General features: G+C 50.4%; 1 long non-coding RNA gene and 1 pseudogene across 8 annotated transcripts in view; one reads left to right on the top strand and one right to left on the bottom strand.

The window, feature by feature from the left end:
* Positions 1-21439, bottom strand: part of LOC132498033 (uncharacterized) — a 66890-nt gene that overhangs the window by 10495 nt on the left and 34956 nt on the right. For 6 of the 8 annotated variants that reach the window (XR_009533655.1, XR_009533654.1, XR_009533660.1 and 3 more), the window contains 3 exons: positions 8809-8885; positions 2315-2391; positions 1659-1778 (listed from right to left, as the gene is read on the bottom strand). This is a non-coding gene — a long non-coding RNA (uncharacterized LOC132498033). Of the gene's footprint in view, positions 1-1658; positions 1903-2314; positions 2392-8808; positions 8886-10762; positions 10918-21439 lie in introns of those variants that run through there. The other 2 variants (XR_009533659.1, XR_009533656.1) reach the window with 2 other exon arrangements.
* Positions 18759-20470, top strand: LOC132496723 (dipeptidase 2-like; annotated as a pseudogene).

Genomic DNA, 21439 nt, shown 5'->3' with positions numbered 1-21439 from the left:
CCACTGCGCCACCAGGGAAGCCCCAGCATTTATTGATTATGGGTTTCGTGCTGAAGGTTATTCTGAGGGGTGTGAACTGATACCTCTTTGTGGTTGAATTTCCGTGTGTCTCATAATCCCTTGACATTAAGCTTTAAGGCATGTCCTTCTTATTTTTCAAACTGTGATTACAGCTTAGCTCTTCAAAGTGTTTTCTTAAAGTATGTGTCACATTTTGAAATTTTTTGGCCATTACCTCCCTCAAGACATTTTGAGGGCAGGTTTCATTTACAGCCCTGCAGTACTTGTTCACATGAAGTGACCATTAGCACAGGCTTTAAATCTGCTTTTGCAGGTAACGGCCAGACGGTGGCAGCCTTTCTAAGTTGCCCACGCTGGTACTAGGGAAACAGACCTTCCTGCCAGTGGTGTTCCTCGGTTATAAATTAGAGAGGAATGTGCCCAGGTAAACCCCCAAATGCTTACGTCTCCTTACTTATGTTTGTTTTTAAATTTAATTTAAACTTTTTATTGGAGTAATATTTCACTGTGTACATGGACCACTGCTTCTTGGTACACTCCTCTGTTGATGGACATTTTCGTTGCTTCCAAGTGTTGGCTATGGTAAGTATTGCTGGAGTGCAGAATTGCCAGTCTGTGAGGTTTTGATTCTCATTTTCTCAGGTGACAGGTCCAGCAGTGGGTATGACTGATTGCCTGGTAGCGCAATGTTTCCCTTTTCAAAGCACCTCCATTGTGTTTTCATTAGTGGCCCTTACCACATCCCCCTTAGAACAGAGGGTACGCACTTCTCCACAATTGCTTCAGCATTTACTGCTTGCAGCATTTTTGCTAATGGCCATTCTGAGTGCTGTGAGCTGATAGGTTTTTGTAATTTGGGTTTGCGTGTCTTTACAAATACCTAAAATTCATCATTTTTCCAAGCCGTTTTTGTTTCTGTTTAAAAAAAAGGAGAACAAAGTGTGCATACAATATACCTCTTGAGATTGTCTTCTTGGAAGTTTGCCCTCTTTTGAATTTCTTATTCGGTTTTCGACCCCAGGAATTTTTTGGTGGACAGGTGCCATTACAGAACTGCACGTTTGGTGAATAGTTAGTGACCATTAGCAGTGGGTTTAAAGCTGCTGTTGTGTGAAACGGCCACTAGGAGGCAGCATTTCTCCATTCCCCAATCTGGGTAGTAGGGCAGCAGAGCCTTTCTGGAAGTCGTGTTCCTAAGTTGTAAATTAGAATGGAATGTGCCAGGAGAAACCCCCATACGTTTATGTCTTATTACTTCTTGTTGGTTGTCTTAATTTTTGTAATCGGGGTAATGATTAGAATATTGTTTGCCCTAGTTGTACACAATCTGGCTCATTTGTACGTTATATATGTCTATTCATATACAAATCCTCTTCCCATGCAAAATATTACACAGTGTTCTGTAGACCTCCCTTGCTATATGGTCGGTCTTTGTGACACATGTATATAATATGTATTGGTATATGTAACACTGATCTTAATTTATCCATTCCTCCCACCTTTCCTTTTAGATAAGTATAGTTTTTTCCTACATCTGTGAGTGTCTTTCTCTGTGGAAATATTTTCCTGTGGGTCAGTTATTAGATAACGCCTATAAGTAATATCATAGGATATACGTCTTTTGATTTCCAACTTACCTCATGTTCCATGATTATCTCTAGGCTCATCTGTGGTGCCTCAAAAAGAGCAGTAATTCATTGTTCTCCATGGTGAATATTCCATTGTGTACATGGACCTCTTCTTCTTTATCCATTCACCTGTTGATGGACATTTGGGTTGCTTCACCATCTTGGCTATTGTGAATAAGGCCGCAGGGCAACTGATACAGCCTGTGTCTTCCCGATTCTGGACTTTTCAGGTGAGAGGCCTAGCGGTGGCCTGCTGCATCGAATGGAAGACGTAGGGAGTAACCAGGCATGTCAGTTACCTTGGCAGCCCTGGGAAAAACATTACCAAGTGACACGAACACTCCCAGGAGCCTACATTTGTTTCCACAATAAGTAAACATTTCTCATTTCTAAAGTACTATACTGTGAAATATGCATCTCAGTCACAACTAGAGGTTACTCCGTGTCTGCTGTGAGTGGGAGGAAAACAGAAGGGCCTTACGCAGTACCTAAAGCAATGAAAAGAAGAAACTAGGGTCCACGGGCAGAGACAGACAGGCTCAGTCAGGCTCCTATCACTATGACATTCTGAGGAGATCACGTTGTAAGGGCTCGAGCACGAGAAAGCAGCCACTAACCAGCTACCCTGTCTCAAATATGTGGAGAAAGACAATGTAAATGCTTACCTATGTATTATTCTTTTCTGATCATTCTTTCAGTGTATCCCTTCTGGCTTTGTGCAAAGCGATTCTTTGTTTTGTACCTGAAAAATGAGTGGCACATGTAAATGGATGAAACATGTCAGAGCAGACATCCAACGAGCACTTCAGCTAACGAACGACGAGCTCCGAGTTCTGGGAAAGAATCGTAAAAGTGGTGTAGAATCACAATATCTTAGAGCATCCTTTATATGAAATCCCCTCTTGCATATCACCAGTCACTGGTCATCAGCCTATACATGAACTTTGCAGTGACAGAAAACCCAGCACTGTCTAGACAGGTCTAGGCACTTCTAGTTGCTACAGCAGTCTACATCAAGTTCAGAATCTGACTCCCTGTCACGCATCAGTCCCAGTCTGCCTTCTGCAATGGTACACCCCATGGCACACCTCATCTCTTTTCCATCTGGCCCATTTCCCAAACACATGAGGACAATTTTGTTCTTCCTAAAGCTCTCTTCTCCCACGTCACCCTCCTAAATCACTCCTTCCTTCCTGTGTTTGTGACTTTGAGGAGCCCCCAAGGTTTTCTCATCCCAAGGCCATGACAAGCAATGGCATCAGTGTGCCTGCTACAGATTCTAGGAAAGGGGCAGGGCCACACAAGGGTCTGGCAAATGTGACTGACAACCCGATGTGAGAGTACATGTGAGAACCTCAGCCTCTCTTCAGTCCTCAGCCTCTATCCAAGGTTTCTCCATAGCACACTATTGACATTTTGGGCCAGATAATTCTTTTGGGGTGGTGGGGAGGGCTGTCCTATGCCTTGTACGATATGTAGTAGCATCCTGGCCACTACCCACTAGATGTCTGCAGCACCGCCGACCCCCCACACCCCGGATGTGACAAAGAAAAATGTCTCCAGCCATTGTGAAACGTTCTGGAGGACGGGTGATGGCAAAATCACCCTCACTCAGGAGCCACTGCTCTTTCCAGTGACTCTGTTCACCCATGAGGACTCAAAACCCTCTCCTCTGCTGGCTTAGCATTCAACTCTCCAGAACGTCTATCGTGTATCAAAATGCTATTTGAAATTTGATAGTATTTATCTCTATAACGGTATCTGATGAAAGTAAAACTCTTTCGCCAGATGTTAATAACCTCCCAGGTGATTAATCCACGTTTACCTTATCTCCTACCCAAGACACTGGAAATTACAGAAATGATCGGACACCCATTTTCGGTATCCGTTCAGGAAGTACCTGTTGTCTAAGGCTTTTTGGCAACCTGAACAACTGAACTAAAGTAAAATATTCTGCCTGACCGTGGCTTTGTGAGACAAGACACAAACCTGTAGCAGGACCCTCCTCTCTGCCGTTTACGGAATTGAGGTATCTGACTGGAAAGCCGTTGGAGGTGAACTACCCAAGAAAGCAGTGGGTTCAGGATGAGAATTTGGAAAGGGTGACAAGGGAGGGGAGAATGAACCTCAGCTGAAAAGAAAGGGGAAAAGTACCAAGAGATGAGTTCTCTTGACTGAAGAGAAGATACGCTGAAAGCCATCAGCTTGCCCTCGGGGCCCTCAGCTCTCTGGGGAGCTCTAAGGGAAGGGTGAGCCTGGACCTACGACTCCGGACTCCTGGTCTCGGCCCCCAGGCCTGACCCATTCACTCAGACTCTCAATAAATACTTGTATTCAAAGACCTTACACGGGGACCACATCTGGGAAAACATCGCCGCACCCTCATCATAAGTCACGGGGAGACCCGAACTGGCCAAGCCATGACAGGAGCTGTGAGGGCGACAAAAGAGCATGGCAGGGATCGGACATCGGATCGCCAGAAGCCCTCCGCCCTCCTGGTTCGTAATGCCAGGGCCCCATCGCCGCGCATCGTCGGACCCCGGTCCTGCCTCCGCCGCGCGCCCTTCCCCAAGGTTGGCGGGGGTCTGGAGTAACCATCCCCGGTTCGGACCTACAGACCTCGCCGCTGCTGAGCTCTACAGATCCCGCTCCTTCCACACAGTTCGCCGAGTCCGCGGGCCTTACTGAGCCGCGCCGGCCACCGTCCGCGAGGCCTTGGCACGCCTGTGACGTCACTGTCGTGCGCCTCTCCCGCAACAAGGGGTGTATGGCTCTCGCACGGCGGCTTCGGCTGTTGTCGCTCGCGGCTCGGTTGCTTCTGGCGCCTCGCCGCGACCTGACGGTCTGCGGTCCCATCGAGCCCCTGCCCATGGTGCGCATCCTGCGGGCTCTACAGCGGCGGCAGGAAGAGCGGCAGAGCGGGCAGCGGAGCCCCCCGCGGCCGGTGCTGGCGCGACCTGGGCCGCTGCCACAACGACTGAGCTCACGTGCCGCAACTACTGAAGCCCACACGCCTAGAGCCGGTGGCCCCCAACAAGAGAAGCCACCACAATGAGAAGCCGGTGCACCGCAACGAAGAGGAGCCCCCACTCACCGCAACTAGAGAAAGCCCACGTGCAGCAGCGAAGACCCAACCCAGCCAAAAGTAAACAAATAAATAAAATGAAAAAAGATACAACACAGTATTGTTAACCATAGTTGCCATGCTGCACATTACATCCCAGAACGTATTTGTCTTGTAACTGGAAGTTTGTATCCTCTGACCACCCTCACCCATTCCCCCCCCCACCTCATCCCCATAGGTTAAAATTTTAAATAGAGGAGCCCAGATAAACTTCAATGAGCAGGTGACATCTGAGCAGAGATCTGAGTTAGCCAAGTTCGTATCTAATGGAAGAGCGCACAGGAGAGGTAAGGGCCGGTGCAAAGACCCTGGGGCAGGAGCTTGTCTGGTGTGTTGGAAGAACAGGAAGGAGGCCACTGTGGTTGCAGCACAGAAAGGAGAAGAGGGTAACGGAAGTCAGATACACAATGGATGGAGAGCAGTGAGCAGGTAGGACACAGTGGTCGTACCCCGAATGGCCTTGTCGGACGCTCTGCGGGCTGTGTTAGTGCTTCACGATAGGAGCCAGTGAAGGATTTTAAGGAGAGGAGTGGCATGACTGATCACATTCCCCATGATCACGCTGACTGCTGTATGAAAAACAGACTGTGGGGGCCACGGTAGACACTGGCAGATCATCAGAAGGCTCTTCTGCCACCGATGTCAGAGATGATGGTGGCTCAGGACGGAGAGATAGTAGGGGAGGTGGCGAGAAGTGGTCACATTCTAAAAATATTTTGAAGGTAGAGCAACAGGAGTAAAACGAAGAAAATCCAAATCCCATGGCCCAGAGATAACTGTTAATTTATTTATTCTAAGCAAACTCGGTCCCTCCTAAAAACCACAAAGCTTGCCAAGGATGCTCTTCTCAGAGGTACTACCTTTGTACTACTCAGCCCACTCCAGCATGCCCTCCCCCTCTGCCACTCTCCCAAAACTGCTCTGATTCAAGTCACCAATTACCTCGAAGTGGCTCAATCTATGAGACACTGACCTGTCCTCAATCGTGTTCTGCTAGCAGCACATGGCATGGTGGAGCCTCCCCTCTTGCTTGATCTCTCTCCTCCCTGGGTTCGTCGACCGCACACTCTCCCAGTTTTTCTCTCTACCCCTGCTTTGCAGTCTCTTTTCCTGGTTTCACCTCCTGCCCTCACATGTTGAGGTTGCTCCTCAGTCGTGGGCCCTCTTCCCTGCTAATTTCACACATCCTGCCCCACAAATTTATTCACTCCCATGGTATAAAATACTGGCCACGGTCATCTCCAAAGGCATCCCAACCTCACACCAACTGCTCAAAACACATCCCCACTCGGATGTGTTAAGGGCATCTCCTACTTCACGTGTAGAAAACAAAGCCTTGATCAACCTTCCTAAGCCTCGTACTCTGTCTCCAATTATTTATTCAGCGGACACTTACTGAGCCCCTAAGATATGCCAAGCACTGCTAGGCACTAGAGACCAAAAGATGAGGCAGGAGGGTAAGGTTCAATAGAACAGAGGGTTATAGAAAGGGAACTTACAGATATGTGTGAAAATAAAAGTGTGCATGGTGCTGTGATGGAGCACTTACGTAAGGCTGTAGGAGTCTAGCTCCGCAGCGAAGAGACTGATGGGGGTTGAGGAGGGCCTCCCTCAAAAAATAATCTCTGTGGACTTCCCTGGTGGCGCAGCGGCTCAGAATCCGCCAGCCAGCACTATTTACAATAGCCAGGACATGGAAGCAACCCAAGTGTCCGTCGACAGACGAATAGATAAGAAGATGTGGCACATATATACAATGGAATATTACTCAGCCATAAAAAGAAATGAAATTGAGTTACTTGTACTGAGGTGGATAGACCTAGAGTCTGTCATACGGAGTGAAGTAAGTCAGAAAGAAAAACAAATACCGTACGCTAACACATATGTATGGAATCTAAAAAAATAAAATAGTTCTGATGAAGCTAGCGGCAGGACAGGAATAAAGACGCAGACGTAGGGAATGGACTTGAGGACACGGGGAGGGGGAAGGGTAAGCGGCGATGAAGTAATAGAGTGGCACTGACATATATACAATACCAAATGTAAAATAGCTAGGTAGTGGGAAGCAGCGGCATCGCAAAGGGAGATCAGCTCAGTGCCTTGCCACCACCTAGAGGGGTGGGATCAGGAGGGTGGAGGCAGACTCGAGAGGGAGGGCATATGGGGATATACGTATGCATAGAGCTGATTCACTTTGTTATACAGCAGAAACTAACACACCATTGTAAAGCAATTATACTCCAATAAATATGTTTAAAACAAAACAAAACAAAAACAAAAACAGGAATCCACCTGCCAATGCAGGGGACACGGGTTTGCTCCCTGCTCCAGGAAGATCCCGCATGCCTCGGAGCAACTAAGCCCATGAGCCACCGCTACTGAGCCCGTGCGCCACAACTTCTGAAGCCCGCGCACATAGAGCCCGTGCTCCACCAACAAGAGAAGCCCCTGCAGTGAGAAGCCCGTGCCCCATGACGAAGGGTAGCCCCTCCTCGCCGCAACGACAGAAAGCCCACGCGCAGCAACGAAGACAACGCGACCAAAAATTGATTAATTAAAGCTTATATTTTAAAAAAAAAACAAAGAAAAAAATCTCTGCTGGGAATTCCCCGGTGGTCCTCTGGTTAGGACCCTGTGCCTCCAGTTCAGGGGGCCTGGGTTCAATCCCTGGTTGGGGAACTAAGATCCTGAAAGCCGGCACCACAGCCCAAATAAAAATGAAATAAAATAAAATATATTAAAATAAAAAAAGAAAGGATCTCTGATTCAAGGTCTAAAGGGTGAGAAGGTGTTTATCAGGCCAATATGTGGGGAGAAAATTTTTCCCATTTCAGTAAGTAGCACCTCCATTTACCCAATTACACACCATTAACCCACATTCCCCACATCCAATTCATCGCTTACTCGTATTCGCCTCCAAGCCATCACTAACCTTCCAAATATGACTCTAACGTGCCTACTTTACTCCACCTCCAAGGCCACCACTGTGCACAAAGCCAGTCTCCTAATGAGTCTCCCCAAGTCTTCTCCCGCCCCCTCCTATCCATTCTCTTACAATAGCCAGTATGGTGTCTGAAAAAGGCATCTCTGCTAACACCACTTCCCTGTTTATACCCTGCAATGGCTTCCCACCAACTTTAGGATAAATCCCAAACAGATGATGGACTGGAGGTTGGAAGACCAGAAGGAGGTAGGGTGTTAGGTTAGAAAGAGGGATAAAGGGTCTAGGCAAACAGCGAAAAGGGCTGAAAAGAAAATGATCGGCACTTGTACAACAGTCCGGATGCAGGCAGGAGAATGCAGGAATAGCGAAGGAATACGAATAGCCAGCCACTTTTTATTTCTGCAATGCCTTTGCAATTCCCAAAGTGCTTCACTTATAACTGTGATTCTCAAACCTAGCTGTACATTGGAATCATCTGGAGAGATTTTTAAAACTACCAATGGCCAGCCCTCACCCCATTTTAATCAGAATATACACTTCACTAGGGCAGGAATTTCGTCTGTTTCACTCACTGTCCATATGAAAAGTACCTGGGACATACATGGTGCTCAGAAAATATATACTGAATGAATAAATGAAGGAAGGAATGTACCACTATCACCTGAGATCCAAGGAGACATTCTTTTCAAAACTTAGGGAGTAACCAGGCAACGTCAGTTACCATGGCAGCCCTGGGAAAAACATTACCATGTGACACTAACATTCCCAGGAGCCTACATTTGTTTCCACAGTAGGTAAACCTTTCTCATTTCAAAGTACTATAATGTGAAATATGCATCTCAGTCAGAACTAGAGGTTACTCAATGTCTGCTGTGATCGGAGGAAAAGAGAAGGGCCTTACACAGTATCTAAAGCAATGACACGAAGAAACTAGGGGCCACGGGCAGAGACACACAGGCTCAGACAGGCTCCAATCTCTATGACATGCTGAGGAGATTCACTTTGTAAGGGCTCGAGCACGAGAAAGCAGCCACTAACCAGCTACCCTACCCTGTCTCAAATATGTGGAGAAAGTCAATGTAAATGCTTACCTGTGTATTATTCTTTTCTGATCATTCTTTCAGTGTATCCCTTCTGGCTTTGTGCAAAGCGATTCTTTGTTTTGTACCTGAAAAATGAGTGGCACATGTAAATGGATGAAACTTGTCAGAGCAGACATCCAAGGAGCTCTTCAGCCAACGAACGAGGAGCTCCGAGTTCTGGGAAAGAATCGTAAAAGTGGTGTAGAATCACAATATCTTAGAGCATCCTTTATATGAAATCCCCTCTTTCATATCACCAGTCACTGGTCATCAGCCTATACATGAACTTTGCAGTGACAGAAAACCCAGCACTGTCTAGACAGGTCTAGGCACTTCTAGTTGCTACAGCAGTCTACATCAAGTTCAGAATCTGACTCCCTGTCACGCATCAGTCCCAGTCTGCCTTCTGCAATGGTACACCCCATGGCACACCTCATCTCTTTTCCATCTGGCACATTTCCCAAACACATGAGGACAATTTTGTTCTTCCTAAAGCTCTCTTCTCCCACGTCACCCTCCTAAATCACTCCTTCCTTCCTGTGTTTATGACTTTGAGGAGCCCCCAAGGTTTTCTCATCCCAAGGCCATGACAAGCAATGGCATCAGTGTGCCTGCTACAGATTCTAGGAAAGGGGCAGGGCCACACAAGGGTCTGGCAAATGTGACTGACAACCCGATGTGAGAGTACATGTGAGAACCTCAGCCTCTCTTCAGTCCTCAGCCTCTATCCAAGGTTTCTCCATAGCACACTATTGACATTTTGGGCCAGATAATTCTTTTGGGGTGGTGGGGAGGGCTGTCCTATGCCTTGTACGATATGTAGTAGCATCCTGGCCACTACCCACTAGATGTCTGCAGCACCGCCGACCCCCCACACCCCGGATGTGACAAAGAAAAATGTCTCCAGCCATTGTGAAACGTTCTGGAGGACGGGTGATGGCAAAATCACCCTCACTCAGGAGCCACTGCTCTTTCCAGTGACTCTGTTCACCCATGAGGACTCAAAACCCTCTCCTCTGCTGGCTTAGCATTCAACTCTCCAGAACGTCTATCGTGTATCAAAATGCTATTTGAAATTTGATAGTATTTATCTCTATAACGGTATCTGATGAAAGTAAAACTCTTTCGCCAGATGTTAATAACCTCCCAGGTGAATAATCCACGTTTACCTTATCTCCTACCCAAGACACTGGAAATTACAGAAATGATCGGACATCCATTTTCGGTATCCGTTCAGGAAGTACCTGTTGTCTAAGGCTTTTTGGCAACCTGAACAACTGAACTAAAGTAAAATATTCTGCCTGACCGTGGCTTTGTGAGACAAGACACAAACCTGTAGCAGGACCCTCCTCTCTGCCGTTTACGGAATTGAGGTATCTGACTGGAAAGCCGTTGGAGGTGAACTACCCAAGAAAGCAGTGGGTTCAGGATGAGAATTTGGAAAGGGTGACAAGGGAGGGGAGAATGAACCTCAGCTGAAAAGAAAGGGGAAAAGTACCAAGAGATGAGTTCTCTTGACTGAAGAGAAGATACGCTGAAAGCCATCAGCTTGCCCTCGGGGCCCTCAGCTCTCTGGGGAGCTCTAAGGGAAGGGTGAGCCTGGACCTACGACTCCGGACTCCTGGTCTCGGCCCCCAGGCCTGACCCATTCACTCAGACTCTCAATAAATACTTGTATTCAAAGACCTTACACGGGGACCACATCTGGGAAAACATCGCCGCACCCTCATCATAAGTCACGGGGAGACCCGAACTGGCCAAGCCATGACAGGAGCTGTGAGGGCGACAAAAGAGCATGGCAGGGATCGGACATCGGATCGCCAGAAGCCCTCCGCCCTCCTGGTTCGTAATGCCAGGGCCCCATCGCCGCGCATCGTCGGACCCCGGTCCTGCCTCCGCCGCGCGCCCTTCCCCAAGGTTGGCGGGGGTCTGGAGTCACCATCCCCGGTTCGGACCTACAGACCTCGCCGCTGCTGAGCTCTACAGATCCCGCTCCTTCCACACAGTTCGCCGAGTCCGCGGGCCTTACTGAGCCGCGCCGGCCACCGTCCGCGAGGCCTTGGCGCGCCTGTGACGTCACTGTCGTGCGCCTCTCCCGCAACAAGGGGTGTATGGCTCTCGCACGGCGGCTTCGGCTGTTGTCGCTCGCGGCTCGGTTGCTTCTGGCGCCTTGCCGGGACCTGACGGTCCGCGGTCCCAACGAGCCTCTGCCCGTGGTGCGCATCCCGCGGGCTCTACAGCGGCGGCAGGAAGAGCGGCATAGCGGCCAGCGGAGCCCCCCCACGGCCGATGCTGGCGCGTCCTGGGCTGACGCTGATGTCAGTGCGGCGACCCGACTTGAACCAGCCGGCTCACCTCACGCTGGGCTCTTGGAACCCGCGCCACTCTCTTCGTGGGGCTGGAGGAATCGGTGCACCCACGCGGACCATTTCTCCATCGAGTGCGCGCAACAAGAGGCTCCAGCGCTGCGGAACCTTTCGCCCAAGGGCAGCTGCACTGAAGTGTCTGGAGCTCCCCGTTCTGAGCGCACTACAAGAGGCTGCTCCCGAAGTTGTTTGGCCCACAAACGTGCAGTTGAGTACCATTCCCCCACTTCTTCGGGCTGCCACATTCTCTGCACCGCAGAAACCGGCAGTGGCAAAACTCTCAGCTACATGCTACCTCTCCTTCAACGGCTGTTGGGCCAGCCAAGGCTGGACCCCTGTCGTATCCCTGCTCCTCGAGGCCTGGTTCTTGTGCCTTCTTGAGAATTAGCCGAACTGGTGCGTGCTGTGGCCCAGGCCTTGGGCAGCTCCTTGGACCTCCAGGTGCGGGAGTTAGGGGGAGGCCATGGCATGAGGAGGATCAGGCTGCAACTGTCCAAACAACCTCCAGCAGATATTCTGGTGGCCACTCCGGGGGCTCTGTGGAAGGCCCTGAAAACTCAACTGATCAGCCTGGAGCAGCTCTCCTTCTTGGTGTTGGATGATGCAGACACGCTGTTGGATGAAATCTTCCTGGAACTGGTGGATTACATCTTGGAGGGGAGCCATATAGCAGAAGGCTCAGCTGACATAAAAGACCCCTTCAATCCCAAAGCTCAGTTAGTGCTGGTGGGTGCCACATTTCCCGAAGGTGTAGGCCAGCTGCTGAGTAAAGTTGCCAGCTTAGACTCTCTAACCCCCGTTACCAGTGACAAGCTCCACTGCATCATGCCTCATGTCAGACAGACATTCATGAGGCCGAAGGGAACAGAGAAGGTGACTGGGTTGGTACAGATCCTTAGGCAGCATGACAGAGCATAAAGACTGGCGCCGCAGGAACTGTTCTGGTGTTCTGTAATTGCTACAGCACTGTGAACTGGCTGGGGTATGTATTCTGGATGACCACAAAATCCAACACTTAAGACTGCAGGGACAAATGCCAGCCTCAATGAGAGCAGGCATCTTCCAGTCCTTCCAGAAGGGCTCCCGAGACATTCTTCTCTGCACAGACATCGCCTCTCAGGGCCTGGACAGCACCCAGGTGGAGCTAGTCATCAATTATGATTTCCCTCTCACCCTGCAAGACTACATCCACAGAGCAGGGAGGGTGGGCCGGGTGAGGATCGAGGTGACAGTTACTGTCATCAGCTTTGTGACCCATCCCTGGGACGTGAGCCTGGCTCAGAAGATTGAACTGGCAGCTCGCCAGAGGAGAAGCCTTCCAGGACTGGGGTCCTCAGTGAACAGAGCCTTTGCACCAGCAAACCTTATTGCAGCAGGCTTATATATGATGCCATAACAGGGACCTTTCCCTCTGTGCTGGATGGGTGAGCACACTTGTCAGTAGGGTGCTCTGGGCTGCCTAGTCACCTTCTGAAGACCCGGGCTGCTGTCTGGCTTCAAAAGGTAAGTTGCTGGCCAACACTTGAGGGTGAACTACTGAGCTTGGATCTCTGTAGTCTTTCACGTGAAGAATAATGTCGATCTTGGCTCTGTATTATGTCATGGTTTCTAACAATAAGCGATGTTTCTATGGGTGCCCCTTAATAACAGTGTCCACTGGGGCAGAATTCAGTAGACCGTGAGAAGATTCACACTCGAAACTACCACACTTAGGACGAAGGCTGTTTCAATTGATGTTTTAGTTTAAATTTTGTTTCCTGCCCCCAAACATCCATTAAGCCTCCAGGAGAAGGAAAAGGGGATGTGACTAGCAATAAAGAGAAATTTTCTTCACAACAATGGCCATGGCAAGCTTAGGCACTTTTGGTGAAATCTCTCTGGGAAGTACTGACAGAGGAATAAAAGGCAAACTGACACAGAAACATTGCTTGGTGTGCATTTCCAGGCTCTGCCTTCTTTCTCTTCTCTTGGTGGCAGGTGGAGGAAGAGAAGAAAAGGTTAAACTTTTTTATAAACCAGCAGAATAAGCTTATAACATCCTCTCACTATCTCTGCATAGGTTCTAGTCTCTGCAGCATTATATAAGCTTTGCCCAAAGTAATGAACTGTTGAAAGTCAAATGTAATACTTCACCAAACAACTTAAAAATGCTTGTGCACTGGAAAGGGTTAAGTTGCAGAGAACACAAATGGACCCAGAGCAACCTTTGCCGAAAGAGAATATTGTGCTAAATGTACAGTCATAGCTCTTTTCCATATGAAGAAACAGTCAGAAGGATAAAAGAACTTGGTCAAAATCACACAAGTCAGTAGGAAAGAATCTGGTTTGTCTGTCCTCAGGGTTGTGTTCTTTAACCACCAGGCTAGCTTTTCTCAAATCTGAGTCATGCATAGAATAACTATACACCTCTGCTTGCCTTGAATATTCCCTATTTATACATATGCCTGCTGCAGTTTTTTATATTGACCACTTTGACTCCCAAAAGCAACCGAGAATACACAATAATTTGGTCTCTCTATCCATGGACCACTGTGGTGGGACTGCCCAGGAAGCTTATGAAAAGTGCAGCTTCCTGAGCCCTACTCCAGATCTAGATAAGTTTTCTGAGGGTTGGCTCAAGAATCCAGGTACAAGGCTTTTTAAGTGGTTTGGTGGAACCCCCCAGGTGATTCTCTCGCTCTCTTAAGTTAATAAACCGTTTATTCTGCCTCCCCCAGATGCCCAGCCAGGTCCTGTTAAGGTAGGAGTCCCCACACCACATCAGAGGGATGCTCCCAGCCAAGAAATCTCTGGAGCCTTGGAGATTCTGAATGGTCTCATGCTGGCCCACCTGCCATGACAAACCTCCGCCAGAGCAAGCATTCCCCTTCACATTTTACCTTCTACCACTCCCAAAGGCAGTCTGCTCCAATGAGGCCTGACTTCGTCTGTCCTAACGGGCACCCACTGATTCAAGCAGTTTAGGGACAGAAGGTGCTGTGGTTCTCAACCAGGGTGGCCCAACCTCTAAAAGGGTAGTCCAAGCAGTCTCTACCTCCTGGGCACATCCCCTCTGCAACAGCCCCAGTAAACGAAGGTCCCATCTTTGCTTTTTCAAGGTCGGCAACAGGGAGTCCCCTCCTAAAGAAGGTTCTCTCTCATTGCCACACTATCAAAAGCTGCCCCAAATGTGGTTCCTTCCTGTGGGCCTGATCAGGCTAAGGGCAGAGTTGTCTCTTTCCTTCTCTGAGTCGGACCAAGTTGTCTTACTAACCCCTCTTCACAGTGTTGACCATGATTTTCACGGGGGCTGCTGCTGAGCCTTTATCTCATCCTTTCATGGTGGAGAGAGAGAGGATTATAATGATTTTTACTTCTAGGGGAGAGGGGAGTGTAATGATTATGTTGTCATTTTGTATTATGTCCTTTTGTCATGAATTTGTTTTGAATTTCATATTAAAATGGGCCCACCGTTCCCACTTTGTGAGGTCATTCAGCACCCTCATTTTGCACCTTTAACCTCTCTCTCAGTATCACTTGGAAATGTTTGAAACGGCATGAGCTTGTCCTCACATTCCTATCAGCTGTAAATCCGGAGCCCCGACATGAACGTAACCATCGAGCAGAACCCCTCTCCACTAGCTGTGTAACACTGGGTAGGCTCCTTAACATCTTGGTTTTTCTAAGCCCTCAGGTGTAAAAATGTGAGGGTTCTATGAATTTATATTTGGGGCAGGACAAGGTCGAGAAGAGTGTGTCTTTGCTTGTATTCTTCCAAACTGGAATGTCTTCCCTCTCTTCCCCATGGGTCCAAATCTCACTTGTCCTTCAGGCCCACTGCCAAGGAGCCTTCCCTGATTCCCCAGTCCACACAATTCTCTGCCTCTTAGGGTCAGTGCCATACAACGTAGCTGTCTCAACGTTAATCTTGCCTCTCAAGCCAATTTCAGAATGTGGGTCTCTCTTGCCCTCCTGGGGCCCCTGGGGCTGTACCAGCCCACCTGCACGCCCCACGTGGGGTGTCTACTAGACTAGGGCATGGGTGGGGAGGCCCAGGTGTGAGGGACCAGGCAGAGTACCTCTGCCTCCACCCTGCTCTCCTCCACAAAACTGCCCCTCCTCCTGAAGCCTGACCGCAAGTCACAGGTTCCTTATTATGACCTCACTGGGTAGTGATGACCTCACAGGCCTTCTCACAGTTTCCATGGCAGCATAACTATGGAAATGTGCTGCCCTCAGAGAAACTGCCCTACCAGTTCTCCACCAGATACCAATCTCTTTGGTTGTCTGAGAGAGAATGTCTGACCGGATCGTCTATATTTACTCAAACCTGTGCTCTGTTCCCTGGCTGGGCAGTGCAGCAGGTACACCGAGACCGAGCACCTGTAGAAGAGGCATGGTGTACACACAATCTCACCTGGCTGCCACATGTTCCTGTGGGGCTTGCCCACTACGTAAACCTCAGCACTTTCCCAGCTGTAAGTAATACCAGTGACCTGGGACACCTTCAGGGTCCCACAGTGCTCACTGCTGAGGACAAGTGAAAGGTCATCCCTGAACTAGTGTTCAGGAAGCTTCTGATCTTTATAAATGTTGCCTTCCGCTTTGGGCTACAGGATGCTTCCATTCAGACCCTTTCCTGGTTGGCCTCTTAGCAAAAGGCAAGTGCATTTTTCTTGGCAGACAGTAAACGGAGCAGTTTGAGGAAGAGGGCCACTCTTGAACCGCACCTTCAAACCCAGGCACCTCTGTGCTGTCATGTACACATCTATATCGGTCCCCTCAGACACATCCCATACTGAGCTGCTGAGTACTAGGGGAGAGGGTGGTGCCTTATTCATGGGAAGACCGGAAGAACCAAGGGGGGTGATGAAGTGCTAGTGAGACTGGAGGGCTGAGCAGATGGTGTCCCAGGAGGCTGGGTGGATGTGAGCCTACACTTGGTACCCAGAACCCGGTTCTGAGTCTCCTGATCACTCTGCCTCAGTATTTGGCCTTGTTCTAATCTAGATAAAAGTATCAGAGGGCTAGAGTTCAGTGTGGTTGTAACAGGCATTATAAATGGGGCTCAAGAGGGGTTGCCAAAGCGGGAGGGGTCCTTAACCAATTTATATTAGATTATCTTTTTCCAAAACTTGAAAGACGTTTCCATTAAAGCCTCAGAAGTGACACACTGCAAGAAATGTTTTCTCTGTTGTGGAAGGGAGAGATGGAGAGGATCATGATTGCAATTTCTTTCGGGTTCTACTGTTTTCCCTGGCAACGGTGAAGAGACTACCTCACCTGATGCAGCCGTAGGCTCTAGGAATTGCTTTTGCAGCCAGTGTCCCTTCTCTAGGGACTCATAGAGGTGATGGGCCAAGTCTGTGTTTTGGATGTCAAGTAGATTAAAGGTCTTCAGCCAGAAACTGGGAGAGACATGAGAGGAAATTCTGGCAGGAGACTGTGTACAGCAGAAGTGACTGATCAGTTCTGACTTTCTTTGCAGCAGCTGTGGCTCCCATTTCTCCTCCTAAACCTGGTCACTACCATGTCCTCAACCGAGGGTGTGGAGAAACGCAGTTGGGCCGGCATGGGGAGACATACTGCCTGGTTGGTGGCTACCGGGCCTACGGGGATGCTCCTTTGGCCATGCCAGCAAAGGCGGAAGCCGAGAAGCCAGTCCCCAGATGTGCTCCCGAGAGAAAGCACGCTCCGGAAGAGTCGGACGAAGATCTCGGTTGCTCCAGACCCAAAATCCGTCGATTGTAGCATGGTGCCAGAAGGCGGACTCCACAGAATCTTGCTGGCTGAACCATTCTGAAGACAGGGCAATGGTTTAACTGCCTAAGACAGCGAATGCCTCTTCCTGCAGTGACCCCTCCCGCCCCTCCCACCGCCCACTACCACAGATTAGAACCTGCGTCGTTCTGTCAGCCTTCCTCAGCCAGGAGCCTCCCTGCACACTAAATGGCCATAAGCAAGGAGCCTCAGAAAGTGAGGTTTGAAATGAGAGTCTGCCCTGAACATCCCAGGGCGGAAGCTGGCCTGGAAGAAAACCTGGCATTCCTCTGCTCAATCCTCACGGGCCCCTTTGTGAGCTGGAGAAAGTGAAGTCTGCCCTCTGCGAGCCGAGGAGGATGCAGGAGCAGAGACAGGGTGCAGAGAAGCCTTAGCAGTCTACCACGTGGGCTCCTGCCCTGAGCCATTGTCAGCGGCCACCACCACAAACCAGTGGGGAGCTGGGCTTTTTGAAACTGAAAGCAGCAATCTGTGGCTTCCCAAAGAGCCTCCTGCCTGGGGTTTCAGGAGGCAGGACAGAGAGGCTGAGGAAGCCCTGCTCCCTGAAGCAAGAACAGGATGGAGAGTCAAGCAGCACGCACCCTGCCCCGAGGTTCACATGCTCCTTTATTGCCAGGCCTTTCCGTGCCCAGTGGCGTCCCTTACTGCTCAATAAAATGTTCTTCTGTAACAGATTTGTAGGGTCGCCAGTGCTCAGACTTAGGTCACTAGCCCTGTGCTAGGCACTCCTGCCACCTGGGGAAGGTTCCAAAGGTGGAACAGCTCCAGGGGGTGCCAGGGATCAGAGCAAAAACTTGAGAGGCTGGGGATGCAGGAGTTTGGGCACAGTCCCTAAATCATCTCAGTGGTTGAGCTGCTGTGAGAAGGCACATCCCCAGTGTGCGTGTGTGTGTGTGTGTGTGTGTGTGTTGGGGGGAGGGGGTCCCTAGAGGAGGCAGCTAGAGGGAGGGCCTGAGGCTGGAAATGGGGAATGGCGTGCGGCCTCTGAGCAAGCACAGGCACTTAGCCCCTGAGGTTTCTGGGAAAGCTAGAGCCACAAGGGCCACGAGATAAGGCAAGCGTAGCAGCAGAACCCAGGTGCCAGGTCTTTCTTCAGAACCTACACTTCTCCACGAGGCCGGGCCTTCCACGCTGAGGTAGGAGGGATCCTGGCCAGAAGGTCAGCCAGCAGCTCTGGGACGAAGGTTGCTGCGGCGGGGGCTCTTCTGCCATGGAAGCGACTTCATTTCCTTCCACACAAATAGCCTACTGACTGAGTTCCTGCTCTGTTGAGTAAAAGGGTGTTGACTCTCCCCAGAAGGTTGTTCAGTTCACATCCCAAAAGTCCCTCTATTCAGGCCCTGGGGAGGTGTAGCAGCTCCTGAGGGCGCTCTCCTGAGGCTGGCTGACAGAAGTGGGGGAGGTTCCTGATAGTTCCCAGGCGCTGGTTCAAGTCCCCAGAGAATGGTCATGCAGGTTGGGGAGTCAAGTAGGAGGAGAGAGAAGGTCGGGGGCAGAGGGCTCCCTCCTGAATCCAGAGCTCACAAGGTTACCCCCCCATTTCCAGAAATTATCTCTTCCCCCACACCAGCCCCCATGGCCCAGTACCGGGAAACCGGGAGCCCAGAGCACTTGTGGCCACAGAGACCCTCGCACGCAGCTCTCGGGGTGGGCGGGGCCGGCTGCAGGCAGATGGGGACGAGGTGTGCTCCCAGGAGGCCACGGGCTGCAGGTGGCCCTCTGAGAGAAGCACCCCATTTTGGACAGGAAGGTTAGAGGCGGGGGAGAGCACCCTAGGGCGCCCCCTCGGAGCAGTGGGTGTGGGAAGAGGGGTGGGGGCGGAGGGAACCCGCGATGGGAGGCGAGTGGGCTCTCAGCAGAGGCCAGCTTAGCCCGCGGGAGCTGCCTCTGAGCAGGGGGCGGGAGGGCAGTGCCGCCCTGTGGCTGCCGGGCTTCCCGGATCCGGATCGTGGCTCTCCGCACACGGGTCGCAGGGTCCTGTGACTCTATATCCCCTCCCTCACCGCGCCCCCCTCGCGAGGCCGCACCGCTGGGTGGCCTGTGTCGACGGGCAGAACCCCATCGCCCGCCCCTCTCAGACCCGCCTCTGCCCGCCTGCCTTGCCCTGCGCAGCTTGCGGCCCGGGGGCCTCAAAGGTCCCTGTGCACGCAGCCAGCGGCCTCTGCTGTGCCTGCTGCTCCTGCTGGGTCTGCTGCTGTGACCGGTAACCCTCGTGCAGACCACGCTGGGCACCTCCAGCACCCCAAGTCCGCGGGAGTGCACGCGGGCCCTGATGCGGGACTTCCCGCTTGTGGAAGGGTGGCTGCAGTGTGTGCGGGCTGCTGGGGGCCGGTGGGGGCCTAGCCTGGCCCTGGGCAGAGGAGGAGGTCCGGAGCATGTAGCGCTATTGGGGAGGCTCCCTCACACCACCCCTGGATGTCCTCTCCATCATCTATGGATGCCCTTCCCCTTCTCTGTCATCCCCTCCCTGGTGGGAAATCCTCAGCCCAGGCCTCAGCTGCTCCTAGTATAGTCTGTGTGACAGTGTGAGGTGGGGGACCCCCAGGCTGGCCCAGGCCAGGCAATGTGTCCTGCCCGATCCCAAGACCTAAGGAGCCCACCCATTTGCCTTGACCTCCCTCCAGCCACAACAACATGCCCCTGGTCCTGAGGCAGTTTTACCACAATGGGCTATACCATGGTAATCTGCGCAATTTCAGCCATGGCTAGACCAGCTTGGACAGGCTGAAAGATGGTCTCGTGGGTGGCCAGGTACCAAAGGGACACACAAGGTGCCACCATGGCTGCTGGGGAATGTGGGGCAGTTTGGGGGCCACAGAGACCACAGGTTAGTCACATTGGAACGAAGTTACCATAGTGACCTAGAAAGTGCCATGCCAAGGATGCTGGGGGCTACAGGGGTCACAGTGAGCCCACCTGACGGGCTTCCAAGTACCACAGAAAAAGCAACGCATTACATGTGACTTCTGGGCACAGTAAGTGCTGTGCCAGCTGAGGAGGCTATGAGAAGCCCAAGGAGTTCCAATGCCCAAACTAAGCCCTGGCCTTCCCTCAGTTCTGGTCAGCCTACGTCCCATGCCAGACCCACGAACGGGATGCTGTGCGCCTCATCCTGGAACAAATTGACCTCATCCGCCTCATGTGTGCCTCCTATTCTGAGCTGGAGCTTGTGACCTCAGTTAAAGGTAGACGGGGGACTTCCCTGGTAGTCTAGAGGTTAAGACTCCACGCTTCCACTGCAGGGGGGTCGGGTTTGATTCCCGGTGGGGGAACTGAGAGCCCTCATGCTGCATGGCACGGCCAAAAAAAAAGGTAAACAGAGTGGTGGTAGTGGGTGTTAGGGACTTCAGTAAGCTACCCCTGCCTCTGAAAATGATCATCTGACCTATGTGCCCCCAGCTCTCAACAATACCCGGAAGTTGGCTTGCCTTACTGGTGTGGAGGGCGGGCACTCACTGGACAGTAGCCTCTCCATCTTGTGTACCTTCTATGCGCTGGGTGTGCGCTACGTGACACTCACCCACACCTGCTACATGCCCTGGTGAGCACCTGAATATATTCAGGAAAAAACGCATTCACCCTTTTTGGCCAACCAAACAAGCGGGCAATGCAAATCAACACTGCAAAGAAGTCTCACTAGGCATTGGTCAAAAGGGCCATGCTGAAAAAGTGTAAAAACCAGAAATGCAGGGCAAGTCAAGGAGAAAAGGGGGCTTTTTTACGCTGATGGGCGTGATATAAATTGCCAACGGCCACTCTCGAAAATTGTATGGTGTTTCCTAAAACATCTAAAAAACAGAGCTACAGAGCACAGGGCACTTCCACTCATGGGCTTATATCTTGAGAAAACCAAAAATCGACAGGACACAGGCACCCCAAATTTTAGGGCTGCTGTGTTCACAAAATCCTCGACTCAGGTACACCTTAAGTATCTCATGAAAGAGAAAAATGGATAAACAAGTTGTAGTACTTATGTACAATGGAATATCACTCAGCCATGAAATCAATGTCCTAAGGCTAGTAGCAGCATAATGAGTGGATTTAGGTACGATGATTCTAAGAGAAATACGTCACACAGATAAAGAAACTTATCATAAGATATCAGTTATAGACGGAAAGTAAAAATCGCTATATGAACTAAATTACAAAACAGAACAGAGTCACACATTTAGAAAACACACTTATGGCTGCTTAAGGGGAAAGGTGAGGTGGGGTGATGCATAAAACAACAGTTTGAAATTAGCACAGATACCGTTCAATCAACCAAATATGTAATAGAGAAGACATACTCATTGCTCAGTGAACTGGACTCAACACACCTTATTCACCACAGAAGAATATATCCGCGTAGTAAGAATCTTAAAAAGTATTTATTGATATTTCTTGGTAAGTGAAAATAGTGGGTATAAAGGGGCACAAACACAGCACTGAAAATCAGCTAAATCCCATTATAAATACAAATTACAAAAAAAAGCAAAGATAGTGAAAGAGAGAGAAATTCTTACAAAATTCTT

Source organism: Mesoplodon densirostris, chromosome 10 (assembly GCF_025265405.1).
Source record: "Mesoplodon densirostris isolate mMesDen1 chromosome 10, mMesDen1 primary haplotype, whole genome shotgun sequence".
Lineage (NCBI taxonomy): Eukaryota > Metazoa > Chordata > Mammalia > Artiodactyla > Ziphiidae > Mesoplodon > Mesoplodon densirostris.
The sequence above is the reverse complement of the archived record's forward strand: the minus strand, read 5'-3'. Positions and strand labels throughout refer to the sequence as shown.